Here is an 11,833-nt window from a genome sequence, read left to right as displayed (position 1 = left end):
AGTGTTTATCAAGGGCAAAGGAACCATCTTTCTATCTAGGCGTTTGTCACAACAGCCCAATTACATCAATTTTTTTAATCCTCGTTTTCTAAATGAAGAAACTGGAGCGAATGAGTTCGAATAACTTGATTCCTCCTGCACACGGGCCTCCAGCCCAGATGTCAGGTAAGAGTGCTGTACCGCCCGGGGGGAGTCAGAGGAGCACGTTGGAAACGGGAGAGCTAGGGCGAGCCCTTGCTGGGGGATCCGTATGTTGGCTGCAGGCTCACCTACTCTAGAGTATCACTTCTCTTGATGTCACGCGATGTGGAGACCGGGGGACTTGGCTCACATAAGGCAGTTGGGGGCGGTGGTAGAATTTTCCTCCAACAGGGCAAACTGGATACGGAGCAGCCCCTTCCCCGTCCCTTGAGCGCCCCCTCCGGATGCCCGCACCAGAGGAGGAAGTGCTGAGGTGTGGGAGAGCCCCTAGCCAGGCTCCCAGACCGTCTCCCACCTGAGACTCCCACAGGCTGGGCCCAGGCAGAAGCCAGCCCGGGAAACTCCACGGCAGGGTCAGGACGAGGCGAGGACTGAATTCCGGGGCAGACAGCTGGGCCAGGATGGAGCGTGAGGGTGGTCACCACGAAGAACTTCCCGGCGGGTTACGTACGGAGACGGCGCCGTTCTCGCCCCGGCGGGGCCGGAGGCTCAGACTTCTGCTGAACAGGTAGGTGTTCAGCCCTCCTTGCTCATCTGTGCGTCCTGACACTTTTCTAAGGCGGAGAGAGGCTGGCGTCACAAGGAAGGACTTTCGAGGTCCTGACAGCCCGGAAGTGGAGAACGCTCAGAGTAGGGGCGTTGCGGCATCAGTCCCCATGGCAAAGGAGACCAAGGCCCCCGGGGGGGGACTTATTCAGAGTCTCACAGGGCGGCGGGGGGGGGGGGGGGGCGTGGATCCAGGATACAGCTCACCTGCACGGATCTTTTTGGAGCCAAAGGGCATTCGTAAGGACTCGGCGAAAAACCCAAGCCCATCAGATGTGAGTGAAAACGGAACGATGTTAGTTAGCACAGGCAAATGGGAATGTCAGGGAGGCTGGCTTCAGGTATGGCTTAATCCAGAGGTCAGCCCGGGCCAACATGTCTGGATCTCCCTGGCTCTGTGCTCAGCTGTTCCTTCCTGATCGTTTGCACCGACCCGGGGGCATTGCTGGCTTGACTAAGGTTACCTGCCCGTACCTGGGCCATCCAGGTCATGAATGGGGGAGACACAGGCCCCCACTGACTTACCAGACCTGGCTTTGGCCATGGTGAGGGTAGGGCCCCTGAGACTGTACTTACGGGGGGTGGGGGTGCTCCTCAAAGCAGGCTGAGGGGCCTTTAGCAAATGCGGGAGGGAGGCAGCGGGCAGAAAGAGCCCCTGTCCCCCACAAAGAGGCTACCGTGCCCCCAACAAACACAGGGACGGAGCCCCGTCTGCCCCTCCCAGGGGAGGCTCCTGGCCGGAGCGGGTTCCCTGCCGCACGCACGTCCTGGGGGCTGGGCCAGCAGCCCGGCCCGGCCGCAGGGGCGTCAGGCTGCCAGACAGCCCCCGCGCCCCGAGCTTTTCCACGGCAACGGCTGCACCAGCCGACCACCGGGTTCAGCAGTCACTTCATGAGCCTCTCGGAGGAGGCCACACCCCACGCCCCGGAGAGGACAGGGGGCGCCAGGCTGGGGGCGCGTCCACGGTGACTCCACGGAGGGCCGGGCAGGGCTGGGACAGGCTGAAGCTCGTTCCTCGCGGACACCTAGGTTCTCCCGGGCGGCCGAGCACGGCTGAGGTCAGGCCTGACGTTTTGCGGGTGGATGACCTCGAGCACTAGCGGTCTGGGTGTTGGGCTCCTCATCTGTAGAACACAAAGAATCACGCCCATGCCCGAGGGTGAGGGACACGGCCAGGTGTGGCGATGGAAACGTCGTCGGGCTCCTCCACTGGGCGCCTTGAGGACAGGCAGGAAGATGCGGGCGCCCAGAGACGACTGAAGTCAGGGACTCGGGTCTAAGAGAGGAGGCGTGTTGGGGAGAAGCAAACCAGAGTCCTCCCTTCTTCCTAATTGATCCAACAGATCTCGGTCTCCTCGGGACGGAGCCGGGAGCACCGACCCGGGTGAGTGCAGCTGTGGGTGCGTGAGCGACACCAGGTCACGGGCCGGGGGCAGGGAGGGACTCCTGACGGTTGTCGAAGGTGTGGCACTGCCGGTGGGACCCCTACAGGTTACCGGCAGTGGGCCCGGATTCGTTGTAAAGGCACGTGGCAAACTCTAGGCTGACCACCAGAAATGTTTTCCAAGAGATGTTGTTGATACGCTTGAAAGGGATACGGGTGTGTTTGGGGTGCCGGGGGCCACCCTGGGGCCGGCACACGAGGGACAGGGCCTTGGACGCTGGAGCAGAGACACGGGAGCAGGGAGGGAAGGCCGGGGGGAGGGGGCTGCGGCCGGTCCAGGGAACAAGCACCTTCTGTCTCTGTCCTGCCAGCACTGCCACCAGGGCAGGGGCCCCCGACTCAGCTCGTCAGCTCTGGGGCCGAGCAGGACGGTGAGGCTGGAGGCTGGGGCGTCCAGACGGAAGTTCCAGGACAAGTACAGGCGAGTGGCCTGCGCCTGTCCTGAGCCCTCGGGGAGGCTGGACTCTGCAGCCTGTGGGCCTCAGGGAGGCTGGACCTGTCCTTGGAGGCTGTTCTCTGCGGGTCTGGGTCTAGCCCCTGGGGTGTTCAGTTACCGCCCTTGTAACCGCCTTGGACAGATTGTCTGCCCCCCCCCCCCCCCCCACCAGCAGCGTTGTGCTCTGTCTCCCACCCCTACCCCCGGGGGGAACGATGGTGTGCTCTGTCCCGTCACCCCCCACTCCGACCCCGCCCTGGGAACAGTGGTGAGCAAACAGCCAGCCCCGAAAATTTAATAAAATTTACGAACCGATGTTACTCACCTGAAAACTCCGATCGCTCTCCATCCACGACGGCCTTGGGCCAACAGACGGCAGGCCCGCTGCCCTGGGCCCCTCCGGGGGCTGTGGGCGGTGCTGGGGCGACTCCTGGCACCAGTGGCTACGGCAGTCGGGCCCAAGGGCCTGCGCCGATTCCCGGTCCCAGGTGCCCCTCGGAGGCTGTCAGAGGGTGAATCCAGGGAGCACCTGCCTGCTGCTCCAGCAAGAGCGGTTTTGGAATGGCCCTGGGGGCCCCGGGGGGTTGTGTACCCTCACAGTTCACATGGGTGGCCTGGGCTGCTTAAGGGCTCCACAGGCTGTGTCCTTCCAGGCGCTCTGGGGTGGGGGGGGCGCTGTGGCCAGAGAGGGACATCGGTCGGCTCGCGGAGGGGCTTGTAGAGCAAGTGCCGTGCGGCTCCATGCAGGGTGGCCGCTGGGGGATGGGCGCATGGTGGGATCAGGCTGGACCGTAGGGGGCAGAGCTCTGAAGTGCAGGGCACGGTGTTGGGAGCTGAGGGAATGGACCGTGCGAGGTGAGGCGAGTAGAGAGCATGAGTGGATGGTATGTGGGGGGGAGGGTATGGCAGACGTGGAAGGTATGGGTGGACAGCCCAGCGCCCCGTGTGATCTGAGTCAAGGTCAGACCCACGTGTGATGGGGCCCTCAGCCCCTCAGAGGCCCCCTGCCACGTGCTCGGGATCCAGACGAAGCAGAAGCAGGGTGTCCCTGCGGCCTGGGGGGGACCCAATGTCTGCACAGACCTGACGGAGCGTGACATCTGGCTCACACCCGTGACAAAAGCTTTTCTGCGGGGGGGGAGGGGGCTGGGCACGGGCAGAGCGCGTTCAGCCCAGCTCCAGCCTTGCTCTCTGTTGCTGAGACCTGACGGCTTTCCTAGAATCTGGAAGGCCCCCCCAGTTTCTCTCCTACGCTCACATCCAACCAGGCCACTCACTGATCGGTCTGTGCTCCGGGCCAGGGTGGGGACCGGGGACTCACATGGCGAGCACACGGTGTGGGGCCTCCTGATGCCCCAGGGCTGTGCTGCATGCTCACTGGTTGCCCAGACGTGGCTGGAGCCCCTGCCGAAGGCCCGCGTTCTGGGCCCGGGACGCAGCTGCACCAGCTGGCCTGCTGGGTGCCACGTCAGGTGCCACGGAGAGAAATAAGGCGGGAGGGGTAGGGGGCGAGCGTGCAGGGAAGGGCCCGCTGGGAGGCACCTCGCCTGGAGCAGGTGAGGCGGTGAGCTGGGGCGCCTCGTGTCTGCTGCTCTGCGCCGGGACCGTGGTTACCCCGGCGGTCCTAGAACTCAGCCTGCACTGAGGCACAGACTTGCCCAGGCCTCCCACGCGCAGACGGCCGGCCGGCCGGGGGCTGCTGAGTCTCCAGCGTGGAGGGAACCAACTCCTATAAACAAGCAAAGGCAAGAGGCCCGGGGGGAAGCCGGTGCCCGGCCAGAGGAGAGGCGTGGTCGGAGACCCGTCCTTGACCTGCTGCGCGCATCGGCACCCCCCTCCAGGCGAGGCGCTGGCCTTTGCCGCCGAGCTGGCTGTGGACCAGAGGACAGACGTGCGGGAAGGCCTTAAGGGTTTCCTATTGGCCTAAGCCACCCGGAAGGACTGGCCAGTTCTCAAGCCGGGGCGCCGGGGGAGAGGCGGGTTTGGGGTGCTACGTTTGTGTCCTGGGGCCACAGTAACAAAGCGCCACCAGCCGCGTGGCTTCAAACAAGAGACATGTCGTGTCTCAGTTCTGGAGGCCAGACGTCCGAGATCAATGTGTCCTCAGGGCCGGGCTCCCTCCGGAGAGCCCCGGGGAGGGCCCTTCTTGCCCTGTCCAACTTCTGTCGTATCCCCGGGTCTCTGACCTGCGCCCAGCTCAGCTTCCTCTTCCATGCAGCCCTGTGGCCCCCCACCCCCACCTCCCGAGGGATCACAGGCTCTGGAGTGTGTCTGTGGTGTGGCCGTCCCCAGGTTTGAATAGGAGGGTGAAGGCCACCTCCGCCCCCACATGGACTTTGTTCAGGAGGAAATGTCTAACGCCACGTGGTCACTGGAGTAACAATGACAGCCTCTGCGGCTCGTGCACTCTGGGCGCCTTATCCAGTTACCTCCCTGGGGCGCGAGACCACCGAGGAGGCGTCACCGCGCCGGGCTTCCCGTGAAAGCGGGCGGTCCGGTCGGAGCCCGGATCACTCAGCTGAAGTCATGCTGCTGAGGTTCAGCGGCCCGTGCTCCCCCTTCCAGGCCATTCTGCACGAAGACAGAACAGCAGCCAGAGCGGCACTTGGCAGAGGCCGCGGGCTCTGAGGGCGGGGGCAGGAGGCCAGCCGCCCTGGGTCGCATCGACTGTGGCTTCCAGCCACACCAGCTGTGGCGTGAGGAGAGGGCAGCGGCACTTGCTCTGCCCGCGACGGGGCTTGTCTACACGGCCGTGAGGAGGCCTGGGCACCACAGCCGCCTGAGGCCAGGTCACCTGCTCATCCCTGCATCCGCTCATGAGCGAGGGTGACGGTGCGTGTGCTGTGGGTCAGGCCCCGTTCTGGGCGCTGGTAACCAGCAGAGGCCAAGACGTGAGGGGCCCTGCCCGGCGTGGGGCTTTCACAGGCGGCCTCTGGAGCGACTGTCTCCAAGAATGTCCAACCGGACACATCAGAGGGAGACACAGGGCCCCCTGCTGAGGGTTCGCAAGGCCAGGGACACTGCAGCCTCTGTGGGAGACGCGATGGGGCCAGGCGGGGCTGGGGTGCGGGCCCCCAGGAGCTCTTTCACCTGGGCACCCGGGGGCTGGGAGCGAGAGAGGAAGGCGAGGCTGAGGGCAGACGGGAGGGGCTGGGGAGCACAGGCTGCAGGGGACAGTCTGGTGGCCTGGATTCTGCCCGCTGGTGGGGCCCCGGCCGGCCGGGCAAGAACTTAGCTGCCCTCACGCTGCAGACTTTCAACATCCGTTCCGGTTCCACTGAACGGCGGGGGGGCGGGAGAGTTTTATTTTTTCCCAACACTTCGTCATGAAAGCTTTCAAACACAGAAGCTGAAGGAACGTCTGGGGCAGATCGGCGTGACCGCCACCCACCCCCCCTCCCTCCGGGCAGCCGGGACAGGCGGCCCAGACAAGTGTCCACAGCCCCGGGGGCGAAGAGCCCAGGAGTTTCCCCTCCTTGTTCCGGGGCCGGAAGCCGGGATCCTGGGGTCACCGGCCCCCGCCCCCCCCCCCCCCGGCCGCTGGCGTCCTCGTCCCCATGGCTGTGGCCCACCTCTGCCTTGACGTCAGGTGCCCTCCGCCTCTGTGTCCCTGGATTTGGGGCCCACCCTAATCTGGGCTCATAACATAATTGCATCACAAAGACCCTTTTTCCAGATGAAGTCCATGCGCCCCATGGACACCTCTTTTGGGGCCACCAAACGGTCAGCAAGGGCTGGGCCCGGGGGGCGGGGCCCTTACCCACGAGTAATGACTCACTAAACACCGAGCCTGCCGGGGGTGCTGGTGCATGCCGGGCTTTAGGTGCACGCTGGCCACCGCTGCAAATCAAGACGTGGGTCTTAGGAAGTGCGGGGGGTAGGCTGAGGGCTGCGGATGTCGAGGCGACCCGGTGCTCGCCTTGCTCCTCGGCACCGCTCATTTCCGAGCACACACATACGCGGACGATGAAGGTAATTAAACGAGATGAAAATTTAACTTAAAGCCTGACCTACAAACAAGAGAGGCCTGGTGTCCCCCGAAAGTCAGTCCTGGGGGGCGGCTGGGGGCAGGTGCAGGAGGCGCTGAGGAGGCGGTTCCCTGTGGCGGGGCTCCCCGGGTTTGCTGTGTGGGGCGCTGGGCCCCAGAAGGGCTGGGATTGAGGGCTGGCTCTGCCTTTGCCTCCCCGATTCCTTCTCGTCCCAGCCGCTACCTCTGACCAGGGGGTGCCAGGCGGCTCCCCAGCTCTCTGAACAGACACGGCCTTGTATGTCCCCGAACGGTGAGGGCGAACCTTGGGCCCGGGCTGTCCACGTGCCCCCCACCCCCACCCCAGCAGAGCCAGCAGGGCTCTTGGCTGGGGAGACAAGGCTGGGGACACGGAAAAAACCAAGGGAGGTTCCCGTGTCCACGAGGGCACAGGGCACGGAGCCCACGGACCACTGGGACACGGGCCTCAGGCGACGTTCTCACCTGAAATGATGCTCCAGGGCACAGAGAGAGGGAGCAGTCACCGTCCCTGCTGCCTACCTAATCTGCACGGACTTGTGGCTCAGAGCGGCACGTCTGGGGTCAGACGTCCGAGGCCCACGCGTGGGCCGGGCCGGTCCCTCTGGAGGCTCTGGGGGGAGCGCACCCCCCGCCCCGTGTGCTTTCTGGATGCTGCCCTCATCCTCGGCTCTGCGTCACCCCAGCCTCTGCTGCGGCCTCGACCCCTTCCGGGCCTCACCCTCCCACCTCTGACGGTAAGGGCCCTTTGGGTGACTGGGCCCCTTCCCCGGTCATCCAGGACAGTCTCCCACTGAGGAACCTTAGTTTAACAATCTCTTCAAAGGCCCTTTGCCTGACAATCTGACGTATTCACATTATAAGCACACAGAGCAGGACCTGGTGTCCCTGAGACTCTTCTGCCCACCACACCTGAGTGACACAGAGCCTCACCGGATATTGAAACACGTGCATTTTAGGGGTGCCTGGGTGGCTCGGTCGGTTGAGCGTCCGACTTTGGCTCAGGCCATGATCTCGCGGTCCGTGGGTTCGAGCCCCGCGTCGGGCTCTGGGCCGACGGCTCGGAGCCTGGAGCCTGCTTCCGATCCTGTGTCTCCCTCTCTCTCTGCCCCTCCCCTGCTCATGCTCTGTCTTTCTCTGTCTCAAAAGTAAATAAAACCATTTAAAAAAAAAAGAAAAAAGACCACGTGCATTTTAGCAGTATGTTTGGCAGACTTTCGACGTGTTCTGGGGTGAGCTGCAGCCGCTGAGGCCGGCGGGAGGGAGGCGTGGCCCCGCCCTGTGCCAATCATGAAGGCGGTGGGGGGGGGGTCCCCCAGAGAGAGACCCAAGGGCCGTGCCAACAACGTCGTGTCCCACCTTGAGGACAGGTGGCGCCGTGCTGCGCGTGGCCTCGGATGAGTTACGGACCGCTCTGTGTCCCCGATTCCTCACCAGGAACAGTCTGCCTCGGAAGGGGAGCGAGGGCTGAGGCAGGGTGACACCGGCACGGGGCAGGTGCACCTCCAGACACGCCGACAGAGCTCCCCCACCCGTGTGCTCTCCTCCCGTCCGCGTGCAGTGGAACCTGGCGGGCTCGTGCCCTGGCCGGAGCGGCCCCGAGACGTCTCCTCTCCTAGGACATCCACGCTCAGGGCCAGCCACCCTGCTGAGAGGAAGCCCCGGCAGCCCACGTGGGGAGAGGCCACGGGGGTGGGGGAGGAACCAAGCCCTCGGCCCCCGGCCACTCACCGCGGACGTGCACCCTCAGCCTGGCCAAGCTCCTCTGGTGACCGAGTCCCGGGCAGAGACGTGCGGGTTCACGAGCGAAAGAAATGAGTGTGGCGGACTGAGCCGCCGAGTTTCGGGGTGGCTGGTCTAGCGGCGGCAGAAAAGCGACGCACCACGACGCACCGAGCACGGTGTGAGCACGAGGTCAGTGCTCGCAAACGTTGGCCGCTCTGGTCGGGAGGCCCGGGGTCACTACCGTCCCAGGGGTCCCGTGACACCACGCGACGCTTCCTGGAGGCGGGAGCAAGCGCCACCGGCCGCCAGCGTCCTGGGGGTCCTGGACTGGGCGAAGGCGTGCAGAGGCGCCTCCGACACGTGGAACCGGGGGGGTTCCAGGGACGTTGTCTTCCTGGCGCCTCGTGTCCGACTTCCTTGGGGCGCAGTGTCTCCCTTCTGCGACGGTCCACTCTCCCGGGCCCCCCGCCCCCCAGGGCCCTCGGATGGAGGGGAGAAGGGCTTCCTGTGGCCCCCGCCTCTGCAGCAGAGCCCCGCACGGCCCTGGGCCTGTGGACGGCGTGGACACCGGCCGGCACGTCAGATCGGTGCAGGGGTCTCTCCGGGGGTGACCGTGCCGCCAGGGACACTTTGGTTTTCACATCAGGCGTCTTTCTCCCCCTCTGGGCTCCTCTGCCTCCCCGAGAGGCCTCTCGAGAAGACAGTGGGCCCACCTGCTCATCCGGGATAATCCTATTTTAAGGTCAGCTGATTATCGGCTTTAATTCCATCTGCAGCCTTAATCCCCCTGCCGTGTAACCTAATATATTCATAAATTCTGGGATCAGTGTGGCAGCCAGGCCTCGGCTTAACTTGATCACGTCAGCAGAGACTTCTTCCAAATAAGGTTGCATTCAGGTGCTGGGGGTGAGGGCTTGGGCACATTGTTTTGGGGGCTGTCCGCCCCCCGACGAGAGCTTAGGTGAGCGTGTGACACGCCGTGAGCTCTGTGCGCTGGGTGGCGCGGCGTGGCACGCGCAGGGGCCTGGGGCCAGCCTCCTCACCCTCCGAGAGCCACCTCACCTGTCTCTGGTGTCTCTGCACGGACCTGGAAGGAAGCCTCCCAGCATGACAGCTGTAAGCCTGACCTGGCTGCCAGCTCACAGCCGTCGAGGGGCCCCTCCTGCCCCCGCCGTCTCTTGCTCTCCAGCCCGCTGACCCGATGGCTTCTGCGGCAGCCGCCTCTGGGCTCCCCAAGGACAGGAGGGTTGTTGAGGCCCCTGAGATCTGGGCCAGGAGCTCGTGTGGCATCCCTCCCCACGTCCTAACGGTCAAGGCCGGACACAAGGCGGGCCCTGATCTGGGCTGGGGCACGTGGACCCCAGCTGACGGGGAGACGGCAAAGTTGCACCGGGAGGGGCCTGAGCGCAGGGGACAGCGGGGCCTGACGGGCCTCGCCTCGCCCCACACCCAGCAGGGCATGCGTGTGGGCCCTTGCTCTGAACTTCAGGAAGCTGTGCTCCTGGCTAACCTCATAGCCCACCCCGTCTGCTGGGTGTGCACCTGCACACGCGTGCTCACGCACTCACACACAGACCCAGGATTTTCCTTATAAAGCTGTAACCCTAAGACTTCAAACACCCATGTTTATTCCAAATACAGGGCTCTCCTGCCCAGGCCATCTGCCTGCATGCTGGTGTGATGCTCAGGGCAGCAAGTCTTCAGCAACCCTCCTGGTGCCCCCTTCATGCCTGGCCCCTGGGGATCCCTGGTCTCTGCATGGGGCCCCTGGGCATCCCTGGTCTTCTCAGGGGGCCCCTGGACACCCCTGGTCTCCGCCGGGGGCCCCTGGGCATCCCGGGTCTCTGCCGGGGCCCCCTGGACACCCCTGGTCTCCGCCGGGGGCCCCTGGGCATCCCGGGTCTCTGCCGGGGGCCCCTGGACACCCCTGGTCTCCGTCGGAGGCCCCTGGACATCCCGGGTCTCCGCCGGGGCCCCCTGGACACCCCTGGTCTCCGCCGGGGGGGCCCTGGGCATCCCGGGTCTCTGCCGGGGCCCCTGGGCACCCCTGGTCTCTTCCCCGTGGCCTTGGAGCAGAGAGAAAGCAGAGCCCTACACCAGTCAGCAGCTCTCCTGTCTGAGCAGCCCCAGGCCCCTGGAGACCCCTGCCCCACCTGCTCCCCGAGGCAGCGCTGCCCAGACCCCTGTCTCCCACCACCGGCCTCTGCTGTCACGAAGGGGCCAGGGTCTCCGGCTTCCCCGGGGACCCTGCCGGGACGCTGGCCGCCCATCTGCAGCCAGCGCTCTCCTGGCCCCACGGACACCTGTATCTGTGGGGAGGAGCCCTGGGTAGCCTCAGCCCTCTCCCACTGTCTCTGTGAAGCTGGGCTTTCCAGACCTGCTTCCGCCTCGGGCTCCTCACCCCTGTCCCTCAGAGAAGGGCAAATGCCTTCAGGGGCAGGCAGGGGTGAGGAGGGGGCTCCCGGGCAGTGGGAAGGAAGCAGAGATCGGAGGTGGGTCGTGGGTCCCGTGCGGATCTGCGGGCCCGGCCAAGCGGGGGGGTCCAAGGAGCAGGCAGCTCTGGGGACCCCTTCACACCACACACCGTCTCCCAGAAGAAAAGCCGCAGTCCTCAGGAACGTCTCTGGAGGCCCGCCCCCGGGCCCCAGGCCCCCACGCTGTGGGCCGGACGTCTCCTTAACCCTTCCCACGCAGGCCAAGGATGGGGGCCCCTGACCACCGGGGCTGGGCGCCCGCTCGCCCTCACCGGGGCCGCTGCCGGCAGGCTGGGGGCAGGGCCAGGCCGGGTGGGGCGCCCCCCGCCTGGCCGTCCGGGGCCCGTGGCGAACCTGCCCCGGGTCTCCCTGGCTTCACCAAATCCCCCTTTGGGGGAGTAACAGGGCCTGCTCGGCTCAGCCCCACTCACTGCAGATGAACGCACTTCCTGAGTCAGCGCGGGGATTCCGGGACTCAGTTCCCTGCCCGACCTCTTGCTGCTGGCTGGTGAGAGGCCGGTCGGTCGGGAACCTGGCTGCTGGGGCCAGCCCTCCCTGGAGCCCCCAGCCCTCCACACGGGACCCCGAGACGTCGGTGGGGCACACAGCTGGCCCTGCCGTGCCAGGATCTGGGCCCACAAGAGATGAGCAAGACGGGGCCTCGTGGCCCAGGGGAGCCAAGCTGTGTGTCGTGTGGTGGCTGGTGCCTCCTTAGGGGCCTGAGGAGAGCCAGGAGGACTGGCCTGCGAGGCTTCAGGGGTGAGCAGGGGAGGTGACCCGGGAAGGATTCCTGGGGGAGGGGCCGTGTTAGGACTGGGGGCTGAGGAGCAGCCCGAGGCCAGGGGCCGGAAGCGGGTCTTCGCAGATGCCCGTTAAGATGAGGTCGTATGGGATCAGGGTGGGCCCTGAATCCAGGCACCGGGGTCTTTGTAAGGGGAGGAGGGACACAACACTGCGAGAAGAGGGCCCTCTGGAGTCCCCAGACGGTTAACGAGCCCACA

Source organism: Panthera uncia, assembly GCF_023721935.1.
Source record: "Panthera uncia isolate 11264 chromosome D3 unlocalized genomic scaffold, Puncia_PCG_1.0 HiC_scaffold_9, whole genome shotgun sequence".
NCBI lineage: Eukaryota > Metazoa > Chordata > Mammalia > Carnivora > Felidae > Panthera > Panthera uncia.
The sequence above is the reverse complement of the archived record's forward strand: the minus strand, read 5'-3'. Positions refer to the sequence as shown.